At 37.4% G+C, this 26,219-nt stretch overlaps 1 protein-coding gene and 1 long non-coding RNA gene across 2 annotated transcripts in view; one reads left to right on the top strand and one right to left on the bottom strand.

The window, feature by feature from the left end:
- Positions 1–14,644, bottom strand: part of LOC135222300 (uncharacterized) — a 42,163-nt gene extending 27,519 nt beyond the window's left edge. Inside the window, exon 1 of the long non-coding RNA XR_010316272.1 lies at positions 14,514–14,644. This is a non-coding gene — a long non-coding RNA (uncharacterized LOC135222300). The remainder of the gene's footprint in view (positions 1–14,513) is intronic.
- The window catches only part of LOC135222535 (sodium-coupled neutral amino acid transporter 7-like), a 456,233-nt gene that overhangs the window by 289,378 nt on the left and 140,636 nt on the right, over positions 1–26,219 (top strand).

Genomic DNA, 26,219 nt, shown 5'->3' with positions numbered 1-26,219 from the left:
CTGAGCACTCAATCTCTCCACACTCGTTACACGTATTCTCAATTGAGCACTCAACCCTTCTACACCACTGACAATGTAGTGTGTGAGGATCTACCGAAGCTTTCGGAATCCTCACCTTACAGCCCTCATTCACTCACACTCTGAAGCTAACACTAGAATCAGACATATTCACGAAAATCCAAAGCGAAGTCCAAAAAACAGTCCACGATAGCGAATGCCAAACAACGATCCAAGTACGTCACCAAAATCAGTCGAAAGATGATCAAAAGTGTTGTGAAAAAAGAATTCCAGTCAGGAGGAAGTAACAACAATGTTGATACTACCGGCGACAGAGAGAATCTGGTTAGAAAACGGGAATGGTTCCTAGTCCTGCCACCCAGAGCAGGGCGGTAGATCACCTGACCTACCTGTAGCGAGTGCCGCGAAATTTGAATTTCTGTCAGGGACGACGGAGTCGATAGCTATGTATATATCTGACAGGTAAGTTGAATGTATGAAATTACATATTTTAAGGTAATTAACCCTTAAACGCCGGAGGACGGTAAATTAAAAAAAATGACTCCCGTATGCCGGAGGGGTTTGAGAGTGAGCGCGTAAGCGGAAAAAATATTTTTTTTCAAAAAATCACAGCGCGCTTAGTTTTCAAGATTAAAGTTCATTTTTTTGGCTCCTTTTTTTGTCATTGCTTGAAGTTTAATATGCAACCATCAGAAATGAAAAAAAAATTCTTATCATTATCATATATAAATAATGCGATATATGATAGCGCAAAACGAAATTTCATATATAATTGTATTCAAATCGCGCTGTGCGCAAACGGTTGAAGGTAACAAGTTACTTTTTTTTCGTTTGTAATGTGCACTAAATTGCGATCATTTTGATATATAAACACATTGTAAACGATAAAAGCAACACAGAGAAAATATTATCACAAAATAATGCATGAATTCGTAACGCGCTTACGTAAACACATATTTTTTTCAAAAAATTCACCATAAATCTAATATTGTCCTAGAGACTTCCAATATGTTTCAGAATGAAGACAAATGATTGAATATTACTATACTGTAAGAATATTAGCTTACAAATGCAGTTTTCGACCATATCTGACGAGCTAAAGTTGACCGAATGTCGAATTTTTTATATATATATTTTTTTTATATGCAATTATTTCGGAAAATAAGAAAAGCTACAACTTTCAAATATTTTTCGTTTTATTCTACATGAAATTGCGCACATTTTCATATATAAAACTCTATGAAATGCCTAATATGAAGCGGAGCAAATATTCCGAGAATGGGACTTACGCATTTTGGAGATTTGTGGCGGAGAATCCGCGCGCGGTTAGGGAAGGAAAGGTTTTGTTTTTTTTTTAAAATTCACCATAAATTTAAATATTTGTGCTAGAGACTTCGAATTTGTTTCACGATGAAGATAAATGACTGAATATTACTAGACTGTAGAGTTTTATCTTACAATTGCGTTTTTCGACCATTTCGGTAGAGTCAAATTTGACCGAACGTGGTTTTTTTTCTATTTATCGTGATTTATATGCAAATATTTCGAAAATGAGAATAGCTACAACCTTCAACTATTTATTGTTGTATTATACATGAAATTGCGCACATTTTCATATATAAAACGTTATGTAACGGCTAATTTAAAATGGTTGCAAACATTACCACAATCACACGTATGATTTTTTCGGAAGATGTTACCGCGCGGACGTAAAGAAAATGTTATTTTTTTTCATAAATTCACCATAAATCGAAATATTGCGCTAGAGACTTCCAATTTGTTGCAAAATGAAGGTAAATGCTTGAATATTACTAGAATATATGGCTTTTTAGCTTACAATTGCGTTTTTCGACCATTTCGGTAGAGTCAAAATTGACCGAATGGTTGAAAATTATTTGTCACTTATACTTTTTTTATATGAAAAATATTTTCAAAATTGATAAAAGCTACAACCATGGGTTGTTTTTAGGTTTTTGTATGGTGCATGAAATTGCGCACATTTTCATATATAAAACTTTATGTAACGGCTAAGTTTTAAAATGGTGCAAACATTACCACAATTGCGCATGTATGATTATTTTCGGAAGAGTTACCGCGCGGACGTAAGGAAAAAGTTTTTTCATAAATTCACCATAAATCGAAATATTGTGCTAGAGACTTCCAATTAGTTGCAAAATTAAGATAAATGATTGAATATTACTAAAATATAAGAGTTTTAGCTTACAATTGCGTTTTTCGACCATTTCGGTAGAGTCAAAGTTGACCGAAGGTTGAAATTTGGCACTTATCGTTATTTATATGAAAAATATCTTAAAACTGATAAAGCTAACAATCATGAGTATTTTTTTTTGTTGTATTCTACATAAAAATGCGCACATTTTCATATATAATACTCTATGTAACGGCTAATTTAAATGGTAACAAAAATTATGTCAAAGTGACGAAATAATTTCAGAGATGTGTCACAGATACTTTTTAGTGCGGCAAGAAAGAAATTCGCGCTTGCGCGCCTGCATAACGATTGTAAACAAAACAACACCTTGATCCGTGAACTCCCAGCATCCCCCAAGGCGCGTGATTCAAGAGTTTTCGGCTGGTAGGCCTAAAAGTATTTTTCCGCGAATTTTTAAAAAAACTTTTGTATGTCGACGTAAAATACGTCCAGTCGGCGTTTAAGGGTTAAGTGTAACTCTTTATTAGGCCTAATATTAATTTCAGTTGTCACGGTAATTTGATAATATGACTGGTGATTATTTTTGTAACTGTAATTGACATAAGCATAATGTAATCACTGACAGCAATTAGTCTGTTAAACGGCATTGAAGACGTCATACAAACGAATTCCTTATGTTATCTAACTATATGGCACAAGATACAATTATTGACTATTGTTTAAATGTCACATAGGTTAAAAACACATCTTCCGTTCAAGACGACAAACATAGCATAAGTGAGGAAGAGTTGTTATGTTAGTCCATGCTAGCCAATCAGAACAAAGAATGAGTTGGATACGGAGACGCAAACTCGTATCCGCCATCAGCTGATTCCAGAGCGAGAATGACTGCTGAGTTAGTTATTATACTACGCTAATATGATGATACATATAACACACTTATAATGCTGAAGTTTGATTACATTCCTATTGAATTATCCTAAGATCGGATTCTCGTTCATGTTCAATTTACACCTGTACTGAATTATCCCAAGTCAGAATGCCTTGAGCCTACAGCGTTAGCCACTATAAAAAATTACTCTATCGATATGTGTAATATATTACATTATAAATACAGATAAATTCCATATCTGTAAATAAACCCATGACCCAAGGGGTCATTGGCGAATTAGGAGTGCAATCACAACGCCATAACAGGACGTGAAACTAGACCATGCTATGCAATGCTTGCAGTAGCCTGGTTTGCGTTTGTCTGCATAAACACTTAGGATGTCTTGTAAACAGGTCACAACACCTTCCATGGGAAGCTGATGACCTATCACCTGTAGTGGAAACACATGACTTCCGAGCCGTATGGCTACGTGTTCATTTATTCTTGTTATTTCTATAAACGCTGAGATAGCTAGTGTTACGCTATCGATGTGACCCTCTTGTAAAATCAGTTCTACTTAGATTTCCCAACTGAGCAGTCATCCGACCAACTTTTCCTATACTCCAGTGATGGAGCTAAGAAATAAAGTTGTTAAGAAGTTAACTCAGTAAGTTTGAGTCATCTCCCTTATTCTGAAGAAGAACCAAAATCTACTATATATCACTCGGACGAGAAGGGGAAAAGGAACCACAATGCTTGCGTAAAACAGTCGCAAGAAAAGACATACAAACTGTCGCCGTCCTATACCATTGTAAAGAGGTGGGACAGCAGACAGTAAGTAAGAAATAGTGGCAGCCCTAAATCTACAGTTACAAAGAAGTATCTACGTCTACCGAAGCAAATGGAATCATCGAGAATCAGCCATAAAACTACAGCTATAAACCTACAGCTATAAAGAAGTATCTACGTCTACCGAAACAAATGGAATCATCGAGAATGTAATTAATCAGAAGTAAACTGAGGAAACAGGATCTTCAATCAAGAGGCAACTGTAAACATCCTATGAATACGAAGAAATGTCCTTCATCGAGACGAATTCAAACAGCCAAATCAATGTTTAGAGAACAACTTTCATCACATATCTTCGAGAATTAAACAGGACGTGAGTGCAGCATCGGATCTTCAATGGGAAGCGAAACATTCAACAAATAAACAACGCACGACCAGAAGCCAAGCCGAAGAGATTCATTCAAGTGTGGAGCAAGGCAAGAGAGAGAGAGGCTATGACGTCATCACAACAACAACAGTCTTCCTGCAACGCGAGAGAGAGAGAGGCTGTGACGTCACCGTAACACAACAGTCTTCCTGCATATATACTAAAAGCTAAGTACATCCTTTATCCATTCAGGTTTATCAGTGAAGTGTTTACATCACAAGTCGATGGTCCATTATTCTGGGTGGATTATACGTAATCTTAATCTTCCTTCATTACAGGAATCTATCTTCAACTACGAATTCTCGCCTGCAGAATGTTTTTTTCTTCTCTTTGTTGCTAATTCCTTTTTCTTCCAGAAGTTCTCCGGAAATAACTTTATCACATTATCTGTCTTTAATATTATCATTTTGGGGGACTTTACTATAATCTGCAACACATCTTTATTTTATATTGCATATGCGTTTACGCAGTGGACGTGTGTACTCATATAGATACTTTTATAGGATCGCAAGGAATCGTAGTGATTAGAAAAAAGCAAAAGTGAAAATGGCAACCACTGTTGCTGGCTCTTCCGCACCCGGTAACCCCAATCCCGTGGTTACTCTAGTGAGTGCAAGGTCAGCGATAGTCCCTTTTCAAGGTCGGGTCAATGGGTTCCTGCCTCAAAACGTCGAGTCATGGATCTCATCAGTAGATGTTCATTTAAACGCAAAATGGCATCACAGAACCCATCTGTACAATTACAGGAAGCTAAAAGCTTCATAGACTTTGCTAAAGGAGACGCCAGTGCATATCTTAAGGAGTCTCTTTTCCAGGAGGCGGTTACATGGGATGATTTCAAAGTAGGCTACGTGCATATATGGCGGTGAAGAAGCCTTAGATGTAGTTTTGGCTTCCAGGAATATCCTTAATCAAGCCTTTATGACTCAGCTTAATGTTGTAGAATGGGCGGCAGTAATTGCCTGACCGGCTAAATTGAATATCAAGATAACTTACGTAAACTCCACTTGGGCTACAAGAGCCAATATCGCCTTGAAAGATTTCATACGGTTAATATACTTGACTTGCATGACAGTTATGTTGCCTGAAGCTTTAGTGCGGTGTTTTGACAAAAAGCTAACGCCCGACAGTACGGAACTAGATGTGTATAACCAGATCAAAAAGCACATGTCTAAGTGTACTGACCTCGATCCCTTGCTTACTCAAGTCTTTGCAAAAAATGAAAATAAGCCACAACAAGTAAACGTAGTTAATAATAATCAAGCTGCAGGGATGACTTGTTACAATTGCAAGTGGCCAGGACACATGATTTCAGACTGTAGGACGCGTTTTTGTTCAATTCATAACAGTTCCACTCATTCATATAATCGTTGCTTCTCGCGAAATCAATAGCAGAATTCTAGAAACACGCAAACTGTTGCCAATGAAAAAGAAGAAGAAGAATCCTCAGTACTATAAGAAGAAGCAGGCGAACAGCAATGCTGTTCAACATCAGAAACAAACAAATCGTGCTTCAAGTAACTCTGTTCACGGGCCGTCTAGCCAAAACTCGCAAGGTCAGACGAATTTTCCGAGTGTGCAAAGCAAAGCAAATACCACGTAGTTCAACTCCAATGGGGGAGAGGATGATGTTGGGATCATTCATTATCAACATCTTTTGTATCAAATAACCAATTTAATCATTTACCAGTCATTGTGAGACAATCGATTTTCCTATGAAACACACGGCCGAATCCAATAAATCAGTGCAGGTTCCTGTAGATTTGCAACAAATTCATGCAATAATAAGCCAAAACGAATTACTCACCACATTACATGCAGTAAACCTAGAGCACCAATCCTTTACATTATTTTTTTTATTCTGGTAGTCCACGTAATATCATGGATTTGCGGACTCACCACTTGTTGTTTTCAAACTTCCCTATAGAGAAAGTCCGGAGTAAGGCTCAGGGGATCGGAAATATGAATTAAATGTGGTAGGAGTAACTCATGTTCTCCAGTCACAAGTCGGTAAGCGCATGTTTATCCGATCCTTTATCGGTTGTACAAACATTGATATGGATCCAGCTGTAATTATAGGATACCCGTCTATGGGCACTCAAAACATTACCTTAGCCCCTGCCAAAAACGGCGTGTTATTATCAAAGGAAAATTCTATAGTCTTCTAACACCTTAAAATCAGTTTTTGGGACAAAAAGGAGACAAAACAAATAAAACAGTAACGTACGTTGAGGAACCAATCACTTGTCCCATGAATCAAGAAATAATCCATGCGACCCAAAACGAATTCTCGCTCACCCGTAATATCAGCTTGCATGCAAACTCTCGAGCCAAATGTACTTCGAATATTATTAGTGCGAGTAAAGAAAACTTGCCGGGATCTGAATGTTAATCCTTTCCCGACACTGAAAACTAACGGATTGTCCGTCACACAAGCCATATATACAGTGGCTCACAACGACAATGTAACATTGAAGTCTGTAATCATTTGAATACCACTTTAGTAATTCACAAAAAATCAACATATCTTAGATGTGGAAGTTTATAAACATCGCATTCTTACCGTCGCTGAGATCAATCACGCTCAATCAGTTGCGGATGAATCCCTATTGCAATCTATTAAAAGTAAAATCAATAAAGACATTCAAGAAGAGAAATTCAGCAGAAATTTCTGATCTTTTAACTGAATATCATGATGTTTTCTCCACTACTAATGGATCCTTAGGAAAAACGGATGTCAAAGAACACCAAATAAGGTTAAAAGACAAGCAGAAAGTTATCTATGTAACTTCGTACAGACTCCCTATGAAATTCTGGAATGAGATAAATGATGAAGTAGGCAAAATGCTAGAAGAGCGGAGTCATTAAGGAAACTCGAACAGCCCTTATCCAATTTTCCGTTAATAGTCGTCGTCCGAAAAAAGATCGAACTTGGCATATCTGCGTAGACTTCCGTCGCTTAAATGAGGAAACGATCCCTGATCGATTCCCAGTGCCATGTACTGACGATATTTTATCTTTGTTAGGTCAGAACAAATATTTTACCAGTTTGGATTTATTTTACTTAAAGGCTTTCACCAGATACCCTTAAAAGAAGAGAGTATCCCATACACTGTCTTCAGCACAGCCTGGAGACATTATGAATTTTTGCATATGACTTTTGGTTTACGTTGTGCTCCCATAACATTTACTAGAGTGATCAACATAGTGTTTGGAGACTTGTTAGGGGATATCCTACATGCCTATATGGATGACCTTGTAATCTTTTCTAATACCTTAGAAGAACACCTACGTAAAACTGGAGCTAGTGCTACAGAGACTAAGACAGCATAATTTAAGGGTAAAGATAAGTAAGTGTGAATTTTTCAAAACAGAACTAGTCTATTTAGGTTTTACGGTGTCTAGTCAAGGAAGGTCTTAAAGTAGTCCACGATAAGGGTGTGTTCCGGCTATCCGTAACTTTCCGATACTACTAACGTCAAGGTAATACAGCAATTTCTGGGGTGTAGCGGGTACTACAGGAGATTTATACGCAACTACTCAATAATAGCCGCTCCCCTAACCGATCTTACGAAGAAGGGTGTAAATTTCATATGGTCTGAGAAGCATCAACAGGCGTTTGATACCTTGAAAGATGAACTGTGTAGTTCTCCTATATTAAAATTTCCTGACTTCAGTAAGGAATTCTTTGTATTGCAACAGATGCCTCTTTCTGACCTAGGAGTAGGTGGGTATTGCTTCAGCAATATGACAAACAGTTTTTCCCTGTATTCCCTAGCTTTTTATTCACGTAAACTGAGACCTTCCGAAAGTAAAATATGCAGTAATACATAAGGAAGGGCTAGCTATTGTTAATTCACTAGTGCATTTAAGTTTATAATATACGTTATCCCGTCAAGGTTCTCACTGATCATAGGCCCCTAACCGACTTCTTTAAAGGCTCTAACCGACTTCTTTAAAGCTCTAACCCGACTTCTTTAAAGGCTTTAGTTCACATCCCCAAACTAACTCGTGGCAGATGATCATCCAAGACTGTGGCGCGAAGATCGAGTACTCTAACCTGGGAAAGCAAATATCATTGCTGACGCATTTTATCACGCAACCCCGCGTCATCTTGTACGGAGCCATTAGCTGAATTAATAGATATATCAACATCCATGCCTATTGTTTAAAACTGTATCTGAACAGGAAGATCTGGGCTGAAGCACTGAACTAATACAAACTGAACAAAGAAAAGATCAGCAATTAGAAAAAATCATAAATGCTTTGAATGGAAATCCTAAGGAAAAGGAATATATAAAGTATACGCAGCAGAATTATATAATCAAAGATAATATTCTGTGTAGATCCGTGACAAGGAAACTCACAACACACTACAGGTGACTAACGACCAGGTAGTGGTACCAATCTCACTTATACCCACTGTCTTAAATTGGCGTTGCATGCAAAATCCATTAAATGGCCACCCGGGGTTCTCCATCATGTCACAGAAAGCCAAATCATTATTTTATTGGCATACGATTCTTACAGATATAAAAAAAGCAAATAGCTAATTGTCGCACTTGTCAGGAAAACAAAGGGCACACGAAGACACCTGTCAGCCTAGGGGCTTATCCCGTGCCCAATCAACCCTTTGAAAGAGTACACTTAGATTTATTAACAGGGTTTTACGAGTCAGACAGAGGAATAAGCACCTCTAGTAATCATAGATGCCTTGACTCGATATACGAACTGATAACGCTTTAAAACTAAAAACCGCGATCGAATGCGCTAGGAAGTTTTACGAGTGCTACATTTTTGTAAACATGGAATTCCACACATGATAATCTCTGACTTGGGTGGAGAATTCAATAATCATTTCCTTAACTCGTTGTGTGAATTCCTTTGCATAAATTAAATCAATACCATGATCTACCCCCACCCAGAGTCTAATGGGGCTAGTGAAAGAGCAAATAGAAAGGTTTTAAACATATAAGAGTTACACTCGGGGGATTGGACCCCAAACTGGGACTATTGCCATACCTGCGGTCCTAAGCACTCTTAATCACTCATATCATGTATCTATTAAAATGTCGCCACACGAGGCACTGTACGGTACCCCAGCTAGAATGCCTTTCCATGTATTAACGCCTACAACCAATTTATCAAATCCTCTAAAGGATGTTATGGATGCAAGCATAAGTCGATATAATATACTTTGTAAGAATTTAGAAGAATCACAAATCATAATGAAAAGAAATCATGATAAAATAGCTAAGCCAACTAAAACATATACCGTGGGTGATAAGGTATACATACAAGTATATGTACGCAAGGGGCTCAACTACAAACTGACACCTAAGTTTGAAAGCCCGTTTAACATTTTAGAAATATTAACAGCCAATAGATTTAGAGTTCACAACGTATCCCAACCCACTGATAAGAAATCATACCATTGGCACACATAAGAAATTAAAAGAAGGGCGGTAGAATGGAAGTGACGGAAAATTTTTGGTATCTATGAAACTTGTATAATAACTTATGTATATATAACATTTGTATGTAAACATTTTTCTTTAACATGAGTAATTACATATTTTACTCAACAGGTTTCCAAAACGAAGCTTATATTGTTAGGAGTGGTACTGTTCATTCAGACATCTCTGTCGTGTGGGAAGAGCGCTAAAACAAAAAATATAGATTTTTCACATGGCACTATTATTGAAAGAACAGAAGACGTTTTCATTACAGCAAGCAATATAGTTATATTAGTAGATATGCAAGCGATTTCCCTCCCGGAGGATGACGTCATTAACCTAAAAAGCGACCTGTTGAGGTTTGCTGTATCGTTGAATGAAATGCACCAACGTCACTTTCCTTTTAATCTAGACAGTTCGCTAGCACAAACACTAAGTGTCGCGGAAATGTTATCATACGACTTGCAAAATACAACTGCCGAGGCAGAAGGTCTGGCTTGAGATCTGCTGATGTGGACTGTGCGACACAATAGCCTAGAAAGACGCAACCCATTTATCTTTGCTGCACTAAACATCTTTGGATCTTTTGCAAGTTTAGGCTTAGGAATTTCAAATAGTCTTAAAATTAATGATCAGAATAAGAGAATTGAGTTTTTGCAACATGAAAACGAATTAGTTTTGTCAGAACTTCGTAAACAATTATCCATCAATTAATCAAATAATGAGTTTGGTGAACGAACATTCTAGTAATATCGATCAGATTATGGAAGTGCAACACTTGCTGGCAACGTTAGCGTATTATAGTCTGAAAGTAGATCATATCCGTACCAAAATTTCACATTTTATTGAGAAATCAAAAGACTATGTGGAAGCTATTACGCTAGCAACAAGGGTTGTTTTATCACCACATCTTTTGCCTATTAAAGATCTGACTCTAACTTTGGAGAACGGACGGGAGAAACTGGGTTATGTTCCTTTGTTAGACGCCCATAAGATAGAATTTTATTATAGTTTAATATCAGTAAGCGTTGATTCTTCTGATGCCTGGCAAGCACAAAATCGCACCGTTCCCAACTTTCATGACAAATAACTCAAGTCCAGTAATATCCAATCTGACGGGACATGTATTTATTTCCCCTCATAAGGAAACATATACAGTCATCAAGGACTTAGATAAATTCACTCACTGTTCAGATGCCATGAATAATAAAGTTTGTACAGCTGACTCATTTGAATTCCATCATATATCAATGGATTCATGCGAATTAGGTATAGTGCTAAACGGTTCTCTCTCCCATACACACGAAAGTTGTCTGAAAAAACTTTATCCTTTTGACGATAATAAGTTCAATTACAGGCTGAACAACGGATCGTGGATGCGATACGACAAGGAAGGTTTTCAAGTCTCGTGTCCAGACGGATCAACGGCCCACTCCCAGATCTTCGTTGCCGCTGACGGTTGCATCGGGACGTCCACGAACTACACGGTCCGCGGAGTTAACGCTATCATCAGGGAACGGGCTTATTTCGCGAATTTCACGTGGACCAGCACTGTCATCCCATCCTTACCTCTCCCATACAACGCGAAGGTGGCTCATCGTTTGACGCAACTAGCTGAGATGGACCACATGTCGAGGACTTATGCAGAGGAGAATCTGCGTTACTACGTGTTGCTGGCCGTGATATGCGTTACGGTGGTGATTCTCATCGCCGCTACCATATTTGCTTGGCGTGATGGATCTTCAGAGGAAGATTTACCGTTAGAGCCATTTGAAATTGGCCATTTCACTTGACTCAGAGAGGAAAATTGTCTGGAATCGAGTTGTGTGAGAAAGCGGTCCGTACCGCTGGCAATATGTATGACAAGAAACTCCGAGACATTGCATTCCATTATATATAATTATAAATATGAACAGACACAATACCATTATGGGCACCTAATAAAACATTGAAGCCTATATATTAAAATATCGGTGCGTGTACGTACCTGGAATCTATATCTTGTGCACAATTATAATATATCTATATCTTTACCAAGAGCAACAAATATTCTTAAACAGTTACCCATGATCATGTATAAATTATGTATCTCCACGGGATAACAACTATTCTTAAACAAGTTACCTATTACTATAACCATTCATGTATACATGCTAACCTTTTATTTTTTGTGGTACCTCCTAATCATTTACTAACATTATGCCATATATAGCAAACATGGATCTGTATTTTCCATGCATTTTTCTTTATTTATGAATATGTCTATTAGATATGTATTTTTTTTACATATAATTTTTTGCATATTTTTCCTTAATCACTTGTTTATGGCTATGACTAAATATATATACGATCACACTCCTAGAAAACATATTTAACGTAACTTTTAATGTTCAGTGCTTGAATGGTAGCTGTACGAGCTAATGTAATATATTACATTATAAATACAGATAAATTCCATATCTGTAAATAAACCCATGACCCAAGGGTCATTGGCGAATTAGGAGTGCAATCACAACGCCATAACAGGACGAAAACTAGACCCATGCTATGCAATGCTTGCAGTAGCCTGGTTTGCATTTGTCTGCATAAACACTTAGGATGTCTTGTAAACAGGTCACAACACCTTCCATGGGAAGCTGATGACCTATCACCTGTAGTGGAAACACGACTTCCGAGCCGTATGGCTACGTGTTCATTTATTCTTGTTATTTCTATAAACGCTGAGATAGCTAGTGTTACGCTATCGATGCGACCCTCTTGTAAAATCAGTTCTACTTAGATTTCCCAACTGAGCGGTCATCCGACCAACTTTTCCTATACTCCAGTGATGGAGCTAAGAAATAAAGTTGTTAAGAAGTTAACTCAGTAAGTTTGAGTCATCTCCCTTATTCTGAAGAAGAACCAAAATCTACTAGATATCACTCAGACGAGAAGGGGAAAAGGAACCACAATGCTGCGTATAACAGTCGACAGAAAAGACATACAAACTGTCGCCGTCCTATACCATTGTAAGAGGTGGACAGCAGACAGTAAGATATGTAGTACAGCAAATACTTTAGGGTAGGCTACTGTATATGCATATGATATATCATCATGAACACTAGGCTAGCCGTAGTTAATTGTTATTTGATTTCTCTATATACTGAACTATCGTAAGTCAATATGCATTGAACAGAGAATTAGTTGATATTATCAATTACCATATAGTATATGTAGGGGAAAGGAACCTTTAAGACGAAGGACCAGTATTCAACCCTTCAGAACCAGACAGACCCGAAACCAGAACTGAATGACCAACCATGGCCTAGAAAGCTTCTGATGCAAGGAACTCGAAGCAGGAAAAACCCAAAGAGGCTAAGGACAAACTGTCCCTCTATAAACTACTACCTATAATAGAAAACCGACCCAAAAAAGTCTGCACTTCTCTTCCTGAACACTATGTAGCCTATTATCCCTACTCGTCTGTATCTGACCTAAATTTTCTTCATCCTGAGAACTTACACATCGAGGGAAGGGGAAATCTGCTGCCAACACTGCCTGCTCCGCGCCGGGGTGCCGGCAGAACCTACCCACTCAGAGGCTTGCGGTTCTCCATTACCCCAAGCACCCGTTAGGGCTGGTTCTGGAACAGGCAGGGGGGCTGAAAAAGAATGATTAGAATCAACTATACTACTACTACCACTATCTCTATTTTGGTTAAATTATTCGTCAGGCTAGAAACAGGCTAAACATAATAGATGATAACCTGTCCACTAATTTCTTGAATAACTAACTCTAATGTTTCCTTGTCTCCTGACCAAGACAAACATCTCTGACTGGTATTACACTGAACCTTCCTACACGAATAATGAAAAGAACGTCGATCATGTGTGAGGGTACTCATCCTACGCTTGCAGGGCGTGCAGAGCCGATGAGCACCATGTCCTGCAGTAGAAGGCTCGATCGTCGAACTGTAGATGAAGCAGAAGCAGAGGCGTTTGCAGACGATGACGACCTTTATTTCTAACTTATCCATAGCGAGTACAAAGTAGCTATCCAAAGTCAAACGGGAGGAAAATGTTAATAACAGTCCAAGGTCGTAATCTGAATCCAAAATACAAAAACTCTTTGGGTGGGGTCAGGCTAAATGACCAAAAGTTCGCCTGATGTGGGACTAATCTGCACAGCATGGTGAACAAGAAACAATTGAGGAGACAGGCCTCTGGTGGCCAGTATTTGCAGCAGCATTGCCAACGGTAACGCAGGTAACTCATTTGACTAGATTTTACCTGCAGCATTTGTAACACTGACAGTTAAAATTACCCACTTAGTGGGTAAATATGTGGGGATATTGTTCGGGCTGGTCAGTGACCAGGGCTATTTCAGGTGTTCAGGGAGTGTATTGCAATATTAAAGCTTTCAATAAATGTAAATGAAAACTTATTTGTAATAGTACAATAATGTAAATTATTGGAAGTCACAACAAAATTTACCAAGTACCAAACTAATGTACTGTATTTATGAGTAAATAAAGTAGTATTAAAATAAATGAATACAGAAAACCTGCCTGAAAGGTGCACTCAAATGTTAGCCTCTTATTATATGAGACAAAACCTTTAACATCCACAGGCAGCCTAAAAGGTGTTGGTACTCTAAGTAATGGCATCTTATTTACTAACCAAGTAAAAGATGGCAAATCATATTCAAAGTTATAAAAAGTCACACAAAGTCTGTCCATCAGGCTAAAGACACTTATCTACATTAAAGTAGGGATGAAATCATCTGTAATTATTAACTTACCTTTGCAAATGTTGGACCATCTTGTTTTTTTAAACATGAGTATATTGGAACACTGCTTACATGACATTGGTAGCCAAAGCATATGGTAGGCAACACATTAACAACCTGTAATAGATATATTAGAGGCTTAGTACCATACAACTAATCACAAATAAAAAATACTCATAGTAGCACGAGTCTTGAAATGGTGAAATGAATCCATAGTTATATCTGGATACATATATATTTAAAAATAAATCTCTACAGAGAGCTTTCGGGAATCTGTCTGATTCCCCTTTGAAACATAACTGTGGATCTGTTTTTCCACTAATCACAATATTATCATGAATTACAAGAAAGTAAAATAATAGTTTAACAAGAAATATATATGACTAAGACATCAAACTCCTAAAAAGTACTTGAATTACAGTATGTAATTTGATTTTGCAAAACAAAGAACATGCAAAGCCAACCTTCGTATTCAAGGTTTCAGTATTTCTGAGCCCTTGTGTAACCAAGGATGACCATAAAAGAAAAACATTTATCCATATGAAAGTTTAAGGGGAGAAACAAAAAATGTTGATATATGATGCTTAACATATTCAAAATCCTTTTTGAAGTCTTAATAAAAATGCCTTTTGCTTACCATTGTTGAGATTCATAAAAAACTGAACAAAGGGAGAGGCTCAGTTACTCGAGGATTATATTTACAGAAAAAAAGCCAAAAGGAATTCGACATTAAAACTTACAGAATTCTTCATAAGAGAGAAACTCTTTCACTCCCTTGGCGAAAGTTTAACAAAATCAATGGAATTATACGTTCAATACTACAATGAATATTAAGAAGTTTAAATATTAGTTTCATGGATACAGGATCTGGTGAAGGGGACTGGCCGGCTAATGCCATTTTTTAAGGAAAGGACTTTTACATTCAAACCACTTAATAAGATGACTTGGGACATCTCCAAACCGCATATGATTTTTGCCTCTGACCTTTGATTTTGTGACGCCAGGGTGATTTATCCCAAAAATAACCATTTTTCAAATTCTATCTCCTCCCTTGATATTTAATATTAACTCTTTCATATCCGCTTAGTTTTGAGCACTGTCCCCCCAGATATCCGAGGTGTCTGGGAGCGCTCGACAGTGCGAAAAAATAATTATTTCGAAAATTCAGCAAAAATATATATTTTATGCCAACAACGTTCATTTTTGCTGTCCTTTTTTTCTAAATGTTAGTATTTTATGGTGAAATAGTCAGAATAAGAGTCCCAGCCCTCTAAATACGAAAAAATGTGAGTTATTTAAAAAAAAAAACAAAAAAAATCTTTACTTTTTTTTATATTTTCGTTCGTAACCCAAAAAACTATGAAAGTCAGGCGAATGAATTAATTTTTTATGAGAAAGCCAATAAAATTTCCTAAATATCGACATATAAATCAATGGAAAACGAATAAGTCCAGCCGGTGAAAAAATTGATAGAAAAGAGGGTAAAAAACAGAGCGCTCTGCCCGGCGCACAGTGAGAATTATCGCTAGAAAATATTTTTTTTGAAGAGCCCTATCTCGTGTTATTTTTCATTGAAATTCCTTTGTAAATATACAAAAATGCAGAGGAAACATTGAAGAATAAAGGGAAGGTCAAGAAAAATAGCTTTGGTAACAGCAAGTTTCATTTTGATGTTATAAGTTGATCGAAACGAAAAAAAATGTTACCGTTAACATTATCGTTCGTAGGTCAAATACTATAACAGTTAGGCGAATTAACTATTTTTTATGAGAAAGCCAACAAAATCCTCTAAATATCGATATATAAAACAATGGAAAACGAATAAGTCCAGCCGGTGAAAAAATTGATAGAAAAGAGGGTAAGAAACAGAGCGCTCTGCCCGGCGCATAGTGAGAATTATCGCTAGAAAAAAACTTTTTGAAGAGCCCTATCTCGGTTATTTTTTTATAGAAATTCCTTTGTAAATATACGAAAATGTAGAGGAAACGTTGAAGAATAAAGGGAAGGTCAAGAAAAATGGCTTTGGATATGGCAACAATTTCATTTTGACGTTATAAGTTGATCTAAACGAAAAAAAACTTTACCGTTGTCAACATTTATCGCTGGAATAACAATTTTTTTAAGAGCCCTATCTCAGTTATTTTTCATAGAAATTACTTTGTAAATATACGAAAATGTAGAAGAAAAGTTGAAGAATAAAGGGAGCATTAAGAAAAATGGCTTTGGTAACAGCAACAGTTTAATTTTGACATTATAAGTTGATCAAAACGAAAAAAAATGTTACTGTTGTCAACATTATCGTTCGTAGCTCAAAAGCTATACATAACAGGTGAATTTCTTCCTCCTACTCCAGACGAAGTAGTTCCATGGCTAGGTTAATCCTACGAGCCTTCCAAAAAAAGTCATAGTCCATTATAAGCCTCCTTATCTTGGCATCTTCTGGAGATTCAGAGCCCTGCTGAAACTTTGATCATCTCTTATGGGATGCACTAACGCATTTTCCGTTACTTTTACCGTAAAAACTACGCGAATGCATGTTGGAATGTTGGAAAACTATTGTTCTTGTGTGACGTAACCATGTAAACAAACACTTGTGTCAACAACGGCTCGCACATGGGTCACTGAGAGGGAAGTGTAGGTACGATCAGCTGATTTCATTGTGAGAATTTTACTACGCCAGGGATTTGAGCATACGCAGTACAGAAACTACTTTGCTGGCGTATTGATACCCGAGATACACGGTCCAAGGTATGATCTAACCTATGGAAATCGCTACTTGTCCGAAAGTTAAAAAAAAATGCCCCTACCACACGTACGAAAAATGTCGGTAAATTTTACGTACCGCTACATCAGTTGGATAGATAGGGGATAAGAGTATTTTTTACGTACTATTACCTCAGTTGGACATGAAAGGGTTAAGACCTGGATTAATACCATATATAGACTTGATGTAGACCTCCAATCAAATGAAGTTTTTTTTTCCTAAAAGTCATTTTTTTTTGCTAGATATGAATTCTTCATTATGGTAAAAAAATAAACCACTTAAATCAGGGAAAAAAATTTATAAAAAAAAGATGAAACAAAAACTGGAAAACGGCTTTATTTGGTTTTTCTATACAATATGCCTTTCTGAGTTATATACCAAATTTCAATGCTTTTGCTTTAAAACTAAGTGAGAAGATAGAATTTGAAGGTCAATAAGTATAGTTTTGAGATACGGGCGTTCAAAGTTTTCCTTTGTATTTTTATAAAGACAATGTTAATAAATAATGATTATTATGAATGAATATTACTTTTTTGGGTATTAATAAACCAAAACTATGTTATTTATCATAATTTAATCATAAATGAAGATCCCTTTGCTCATATATGCGTAGGCCTGGAGCCATTGCGTCAGGCAGAAGACGGGGCCACTCCTTCCTATGAAACTCTCTCTATGTTATTTATCATAAATGAAAATCCCTTTGCTCAAAGATCGTAGCCTGGGGCACAGTGTGACGTGTGCATCAGGCAAGACAGGGGCGTTCCTTACTACACACCCCTCCCTTCTCTCTTCACTAACTACGCTAATATCGCATGTATTATGATATTCTGTAATCATATTAGAGCGAACTTTCTTCGTCTGTATGTTAGCGAGATGTTTTGCTTGTCTTTTCCTCATTGGTATGATGAAATTCTTGCCGAAACAAAGATAATCATACGTAAAAGCAAGTGAATGTCATAGGTGAAACTCTTAACGTGTACACTACAAGAGGTTTTTCCTCGCACTGAAAGGTGGTAAACTGACTAAGTTCCCTCCTGCCACCTCATGGAATCTCTACAGATGCCATTGGTCACAATTTTCTTTGACAATAATTATCAAAAATTTACGATAAACAGAAGAAATATTGCATAGCATTTTCTTGTACGGATTAATGTTTTTGGCTTAATGAGTTACGTTTGCTAATTACCCTGTAACTATGAAAGTAAGAGGAATTTTGATGAAATATCGTATACGTACTCTCCATTGCCATTCAAAATTCCAAGAATTTTTCATGACTGCATTTTTTGCCCTATACCCCTATATATATATATAATGGATCCAGCTGGCCCCCTGAAATAAACCTGGAATTGATGTTAGTACCACACTTACACAATCCTTTATTTGAAATCCTAAAGGTTACATGTTTTTGGAGTTTTTTGGATTTCAGAAACATGGGGTCCGGAGCATAATCAAACATCACTGCTACAGCAATAACATATTTCTTAAATTTTTTTGTTTTTTCATTATAGAATTTTAAGTGGGACAATTAAAACCATATATTCACCAACACATTATTTTCAGCAAAACATTCCGTAAAATGCAAAAATACACATAAGCTCATCAAAATAATTGTAAACAACTAGTGAATTTTAACAATAAGTTAGATGACCAAATACATTTCATCATATCGATTTTGGAAAGGTTGTTCTTTATTGTCACTGACGCCACATCATCAGCTTGCAGTTGTACATTTGAGGACAGTCTGGGGAAAAGGATTTGCAAGTGATGATGCATAACTACATGCTGTGTGGGATTTTACATACCACTATATTAAAGTTACAACACGCTGTGTGGGATTTTACATACCACTATATTAAAGTTACAACATGCTGTGTGGGATTTTACATACCACTATATTAAAGTTAAAATTATTACTAAATTCTTGTTTTCACAAAGAAATATATATATAAGGTAAATTGTTTGTTTATTTTTGCCATCAGCAGTCAAATAATCAGTCATAGCAACATTCAATCTTAGTGCCATCCACAACATAGGTCTTTACATAGAACAGAAGTAGAGGGTTGTCATTGGCTAACAGATCTCCATGGCAACCAGCCAGCCAATCAGGTTTTAACTGTGTTCTGTCTTAGAAAGAACGTTTTGCTCACATGAAGCTGATGATGATGTATGTGCTTATTTTGAATACAGTACAAAGTTTTTAATGGTGTGGATATACTTATTGGTTAAAGAGTCTCAAATCAGCAGCATTTTTCCCTGGGAGAGAGAGACTTCATCTTTTCAATCTCTTGACGTATGTTAATCCATTTCTGGTCATACCCGTTTCAGTCCATGCAATGATAACAATATATATATATATATATATAGATATATATATATATATATATATATATATATTATATATATATATATATATTATATATATATATTAATATATATATATATATATATATATATATATATATAATATATATACATAAATATAATATATGTATATATATACATAAATATATATGTGTAATAATTACATATATATATAATTTACAAGATCTGTAAATATAAACCAATGACCTGGGGTCATGGCATTAGGAGGGTTCTACGTGACCAAAAGCAGACCGAGATTACGCTATGCGCTGTCTGCAGTAGCCTGATCTAGCTCAAAGCTTTGTCAACATTTTTTATGTTTATGATAACTTTGCACAACAACTTCCATGGGAAGCGGTTGACCTGTTAACCTACGCCGGAAACTTGTAACTTCTGAGCGGCCGGACTACGTATGTGTTTTTTATATGAATTGCTTAGCATAGCTAATGTTCCGCCATCGACGCGATGCTTTAGAATGGCAGTTCCACGCCAACGATCAAACATATCGGTCGTCGACCGAGCTGCATCTCCTAGTATGGAGTTAACAGAATAAAGTTGTTATCTTGTCAACTTGCCTGTTTGAATCATCTCCTCTAGTCAAGAAAGAACCTCTCTACTAAGATGTCCAAGGGAAGATGAGAGGAACCAAAAATTACTTACGAATGACAGTCGTAAGGAGAACACAAAAAGTCTATCGCCAAGCGATAAGACTTAGAGTGGTGGTCAGCGTATAACGGAAAATATAATTAACAAGACCCATATCAGCCGACCGAAGGTCTACAAGAACTAACTTCCACCTTCAACATCAAACTAAACAGAGGAAACGGGATCTTCAATCAACGCAACAGTTTATGAAGACGCAACTATGTCCTTCATCGAGAGGAATACAAGCATTTAACACTGACGTTTGAGCAACTGTTGTCACTTATCTTCGAGAATCTACACCGGACGAGGGCAGCATCGAACATCAACGGAAAGAAGAAACAAACACAGGGAACATCACTGATCTAGCAAGGACGGAGGCTGTGACGTCATCAATCTTGGACTTCCCCGCGCATCGTGCACCGAGAGAAGACCGTGACGTCATCACGACTTCCGACGCGAGACGTAGACAGGAACTGAGACGTTCATCCCATGGTCAACAATCCTTCGCAATATAATCTGGAGCTAAGTACCATTTTTTATCTACTTCAGGTCTTTTCCTCAGTGAAGTGTTGTTCATCAAGAGTCGATCGTCCAGTATTCTGGGGGTGAGTTGTTCGCCATATTAATCTTCCTTCATTACAGAACCAATCTTCAACTACGAGGTTCTCGCCCGCAGATTAATTTTTTTTCTTTTCTAGTTGTCATTAACCATTTCTTGCAGGAATTCTCCGTAATATTTTATCATATCTGTATTTTTGTATCTTTTGGGGGGGGGATTTTCCTTATTTATTATAACACACTTATACAGTACATTGCTTATGCGTTTTACATAGTGGTCGAGTGTACTCTTATAGATATTTTGATAGGATTGCAAGGAATAGAAGTGATAAGAAAAAAGTGAAAGCCGAAATGGCAACCACTCCGGCTGGCAACCCCAACGTGTGACTCTCGTTAGCGCGAGGTCAGCGATAGTCCCTTTTCAAGGTCGGGTCAATGGGTTCCTGCCTCAAAATGTTGAGGTGGCAGGATCTCATCTGTAGACGCTCATTTAAATGCAAAAAGCATCACAGACCCAGCAGTACAATTACAGGAGGCCAAGAGCTTCATTGACTTTGCGAAAGGAGACGCAATGTGCGTATCTAAGGGGGTTTCTTTCCAAGAGGCGCTTACATGGGAACGAGTTCAAAATTAGATTATGCGTGTATGGGGGTGAAGAGGCTTTAGATGTAGTATTGGCATTGAGAAATATCCTTAACCAAGCCTCCATGACTCAGCTCAATGTTGTCGAGCGGGCGGCGCTAATTGCCGACCGGCTAAATGATATCAGGATAGTTTAGTAACTCCGGGTGGGTTGCGGGTGCTAAAATCAAAGTGAAAGATTTTATCCGTTTGATCTACCTTACGTCTATCACTGCAATGTTTGCCTGAAGCGTTAGTACGGTGTTTGATAAAAATTGCAGCCCGACAGTACGGAATTAGATGTGTATAAACAAATCAAAAAAAACACATGTCTAAATGTACCGACCTAGATCCTTCGCTCATTCAAGTTTTTTGCAAAAAAATGATAACAAGCCACAACAAGTAAATGTGGTACATAATAATAATCAAGTTGCAGGGATGGTTTGTTATAACTGTAAACGACCATGGTCACATGATTTCAGACTGTCGGACGCGTTTTGTTCAATACACAATAGTCAACTCATTCATATAAACCGTTGCTACTCGAGGAATCAACAGCAAAATGCTACAAACACGCAACCAGTTGCCAGTGCAAATAAAAAGAAGGGTCCTCAGTACTATAAGAAGAAACAACCAAACGGAAATTCTGCACAACAGCAAAAACAAACAAATCGTGCTTCAGGTACCTCTGTTCCTGGGCCGTCTAGCCAGAACTCGCAAGGGCAAGCGAATTTTCAGGGTGTGATAAACAAAACAAATACCACGTAGTTCACTCCAAGGGGGGAGAGGGCGATGTTGGTCATCAATATCAACATCTTTTGTATCAAATAATCAGTTTAATCATTTATCAGATCATTGTGAGACAATTGATTTTCCTATGAAACACACGGCCGAATCAAAAAAATCTGTGCATGGTTCCCGTAGATTTGCAACAAATTCATGCAATTATTAGTCAAAACGAGTTGCGACCAACCTTACATGCAGTAAATTTGGACCATAAGTCATTCACTTTGTTCTTTTGATTCTGGTAGTCCACGTAATATAATGGATTTAAGGACTCATCATTTACTCTTTTCAAATTTCCCTATAGAAAAGTCCGGAATAAGGCTCTCAGGCATTGGGAATAATGAATTAAATGTTGTGCGTAACTCATGTACAGTACAAGGTCGGTAAGCGCACGTTTGCTGATACCTTTGTCGTTGTACAAAAACATTAATATGTATCCCGCAGTAATTATCGGATACCCGTCTATGGGCACTCAAAATATTATCTTAGCACCTGCAAAACACGGGCGTGTATATCAAAGGGAAATTCTCTAGGTCTTCTAATACCCTAAAATCAGTTTTAGATAATAAAGAGACAGACAGAGTTGTCACTTACATTACGGAACCAATCACCTGTCTCATGAACCAAGAAATAATACAGGCAACCCAACAGAACTCTCGCTCACCCGTAATATCAGCTTGCACGCAAACTCTCGAGCCTAACGTAACTTCAAATATATTAGTGCGTGTAAAGAGAACCTTGCCAGGATCTGAAACATTAATCCTTTCCGAAACTCTGAAAACACACGGATTATCCGTCACACAAGCCGTTTATACAGTCGGCTCACAACAACAATGTAAACATCGAAGTCTGTAATCATTTGAATACCACTTTAGTAATCCACAAAAATCAACATATCTTGGATGCCGAAGTTTATAAACATCGCATTCTTACCGTAGCTGAGATAAATCACGCTCAATCAGTCGCGGATGAACCCCTTTTGCAATCTATAAAGAACAAAATCAATAAGGACATTCAAGAAGAAGAAATTCAGCAGAAATTTTTTGAATCTGTTAACTAAATATCATGATGTTTTTTCCACTACGGATGGAACCTTAGGAAAAACGGATGTCATCGGAGCATCAAATAAGGCTCAAGGACAAACAGAAAGTAATCTATGTACCTTCGTACCGACTTCCTATGAAATTTCAGAATGAGATAACAGAGGAAGTAGGTAAAATGTTAAAAGAAGGAGTCATTAGGAAATCAAACAGCCCTTATAATTTTCCGTTAATAGTAGTACCGAAAAAAGATCGAACTTGGCGGATTGCGTAGATTTTCGTCGTTTTATTTAAATGAAGAAACAATCCCTGACAGATTCCCAGTACCATGTACCGATGATATCCTATCCTTACTAGGCCAGAATAAATATTTCACAAGCCTAGACTTACTAAAAGGATTTCATCAGATTCCGTTGGAACAAGAGAGTATCCCATACACTGCCTTCAGCACAGCCAGGGGACATTATGAATTTTTTGCGTATGCCTTTTGGTTTACGTTGTGCTCCTATAACTTTTACTCGTATGATAAACATCGTGTTTGGAGACTTGTTGGGAGATATCCTACATGCCTACATGGATGACTTAGTAATCTTTTCCAACACATTAGAAGAACATTACGTAAATTGGAGTTAGTGTTACAAGATTAAGGCAGCATAATTTAAGGGTAAAGATAAAGTAAGTGTGAATTTTTTAAAACAGAACTAGTCTATCTAGGTTTCACGGTTTCTAGTGAAGGTCTTAAAGTCGTCCACTTATAAGGTGTCGGCTATCCGTAACTTTCCGATACCTACTAACGTCAAGGGAATACAGCAATTTTTAGGATGCAGCGGCTACTATCGCCGCTTCATCCGCAACTACTCAATCATAGCCGCTCCCCTAACCGATCTTATAAAAAAGGGCGTAGATTTCGTATGGTCTGAAATTCATCAACAGGCGTTCGATAAATTGAAAGATGAACTGTGTAGTTCTCCTATCTTGAAATTTCCTGACTTCGGTAAGGAATTTTTCATAGCAACAGACGCCTCAGACCTAGGGGTAGGTGGGGTATTGCTTCAACAATATGATAAACAGTTTTTTCCCTATAGCTTTTTATTTCACGTAAACTGAGACCTTCCGAAAGTAAATATGCAGTAATAGACAAGGAAGGGCTCGCTATTGTTAATTCACTCGTGCATTTTAAATTCATAATATACGGTACCCCGTCAAGGTTCTCACTGATCATAAGCCCCTAACCGACTTCTTTAAAGGCTTTAGTCACAGCCCCAAGCGAACTCGGTGGCACATGATCATTCAGGACGTTTGGCGCGAGGATCGGGTATTTACCTGGGAAAGCAAATATCATTGCTGACGCATTATCACGCAACCCCTCTTCATCTTGTACCGAGCCATTAGCTGAATTAATAGATATCTCAACCTCCACGCCCGTTGTTAAAACTATATCTGAACAGGAAGATCTGGGCTGGAGTGCTGAACTATTACAGACGGAAAAAAGAAAAGATCCGCAATAGAAAAAAATCATCATTGCGTTAAACGGAAATCCGAAGGAAAAAGAATACCTAAAGTATAAGCAGCAGAATTATATCCTACAGGACAATATCCTGTGTAGATCCGTGACGAGGAAAACCCGCAACACACCGCAGTTGAATAACAACCAGGTGGTGGTGCCTATCTCACTCATACACGTCTTAAAGTGGTTGCATGAAAATCCATTGCACGGACACCCGGGTTATACCTTGATGTCACAGAAAGCCAAAATCCTTATTTTATTGGCATACGATGCTTACAGATATAAAAAAGCACATAGCAAAATTGTCGCACTTGTCAAGAATACAAAGGGCACACGAAGACACCTGTCAGCCTAGGGCTTACCCCGTGCCAAATCAACCCTTTGAAAGAGTACATTTAGATTTATTAACAGGATTTTACGAGTCAGACAGAGGAATAAGCACCTCCTAGTAATTATAGACGCTTTGACTCGATATACAGAACTTATAGCGCTTAAAACAAAAACCGCGGTCGAGTGCGCTAGGAAGTTTTACGAGTGCTACATTTGTAAAACATGGAATTCCACACATCATTATCTCAGACTCGGGCGGGGAGTTCAATAATCATTTCCTTAACTCCTTGTGCGAATTCCTTTGTATAAAGAAAATCAATACCCATGATCTATCACCCAGAGTCTAATGGGCTAGTGGAAAGGGTGGGCAAATCGTAAGGTTTTAAACATTTTAAGGGTCACCCTAGGGGGGGCAGATCCCAACTGGGACATTGCCATACCTGCGGTACTAAGCACACTTAATCACTCGTATCATGTGTCTATTAAAATGACACCGCACGAGGCACTGTACGGTATCCCGGCCCGAACGCCTTTCCACATCTTAAAGCCTACAACTAATTTATCAAACTCCTCTAAGGATGTTATGGATGCAAGCATAAGTCGATATAATATAATTCGTAAGAATTTAGAAGAAGCACAGATCATAATGAAAAAAAATCATGATAAAATAGCTAAGCCAACTAGAACATATGCCGTGGTGGGCGATCAGGTATACATACAAGTATACGTACGTAAAGGTTTAAATTATAAACTGACACCTAAGTTTGAAGGCCCATTTTAACATTTTAGAAAATTTAACGGCCAATAGAGTTAGGGTTCAAAATGTATCCAAACCCACTGATGTGAGAATAGTCCCATTGGCACATATCAGAATCTAAAGAAAGGTAGATGGAGTGAGAGAAAAAATGGTTGTATTTATGAAACTTGTATAATAATTTATATATATATATCTATTAATCATATTGTATGTAAACCTATTCTTTTTACGCGAGTTATTACCTATGTTTTACTCATTGCAGGTTTCAAAAATGAATCTGTTATTGTTAGGAGTGATATTGTGTATTCAGACATCTTTGTTGTATGGAAAGAGCGCTAGGACGAAAGAA

The sequence above is a fragment of the Macrobrachium nipponense genome, chromosome 3 (genome assembly GCF_015104395.2).
Source record: "Macrobrachium nipponense isolate FS-2020 chromosome 3, ASM1510439v2, whole genome shotgun sequence".
NCBI classification, from domain to species: Eukaryota; Metazoa; Arthropoda; class Malacostraca; order Decapoda; family Palaemonidae; genus Macrobrachium; species Macrobrachium nipponense.
Note: the sequence above shows the minus strand (reverse complement) of the source record. Positions and strands in the feature narration are given on the sequence as shown.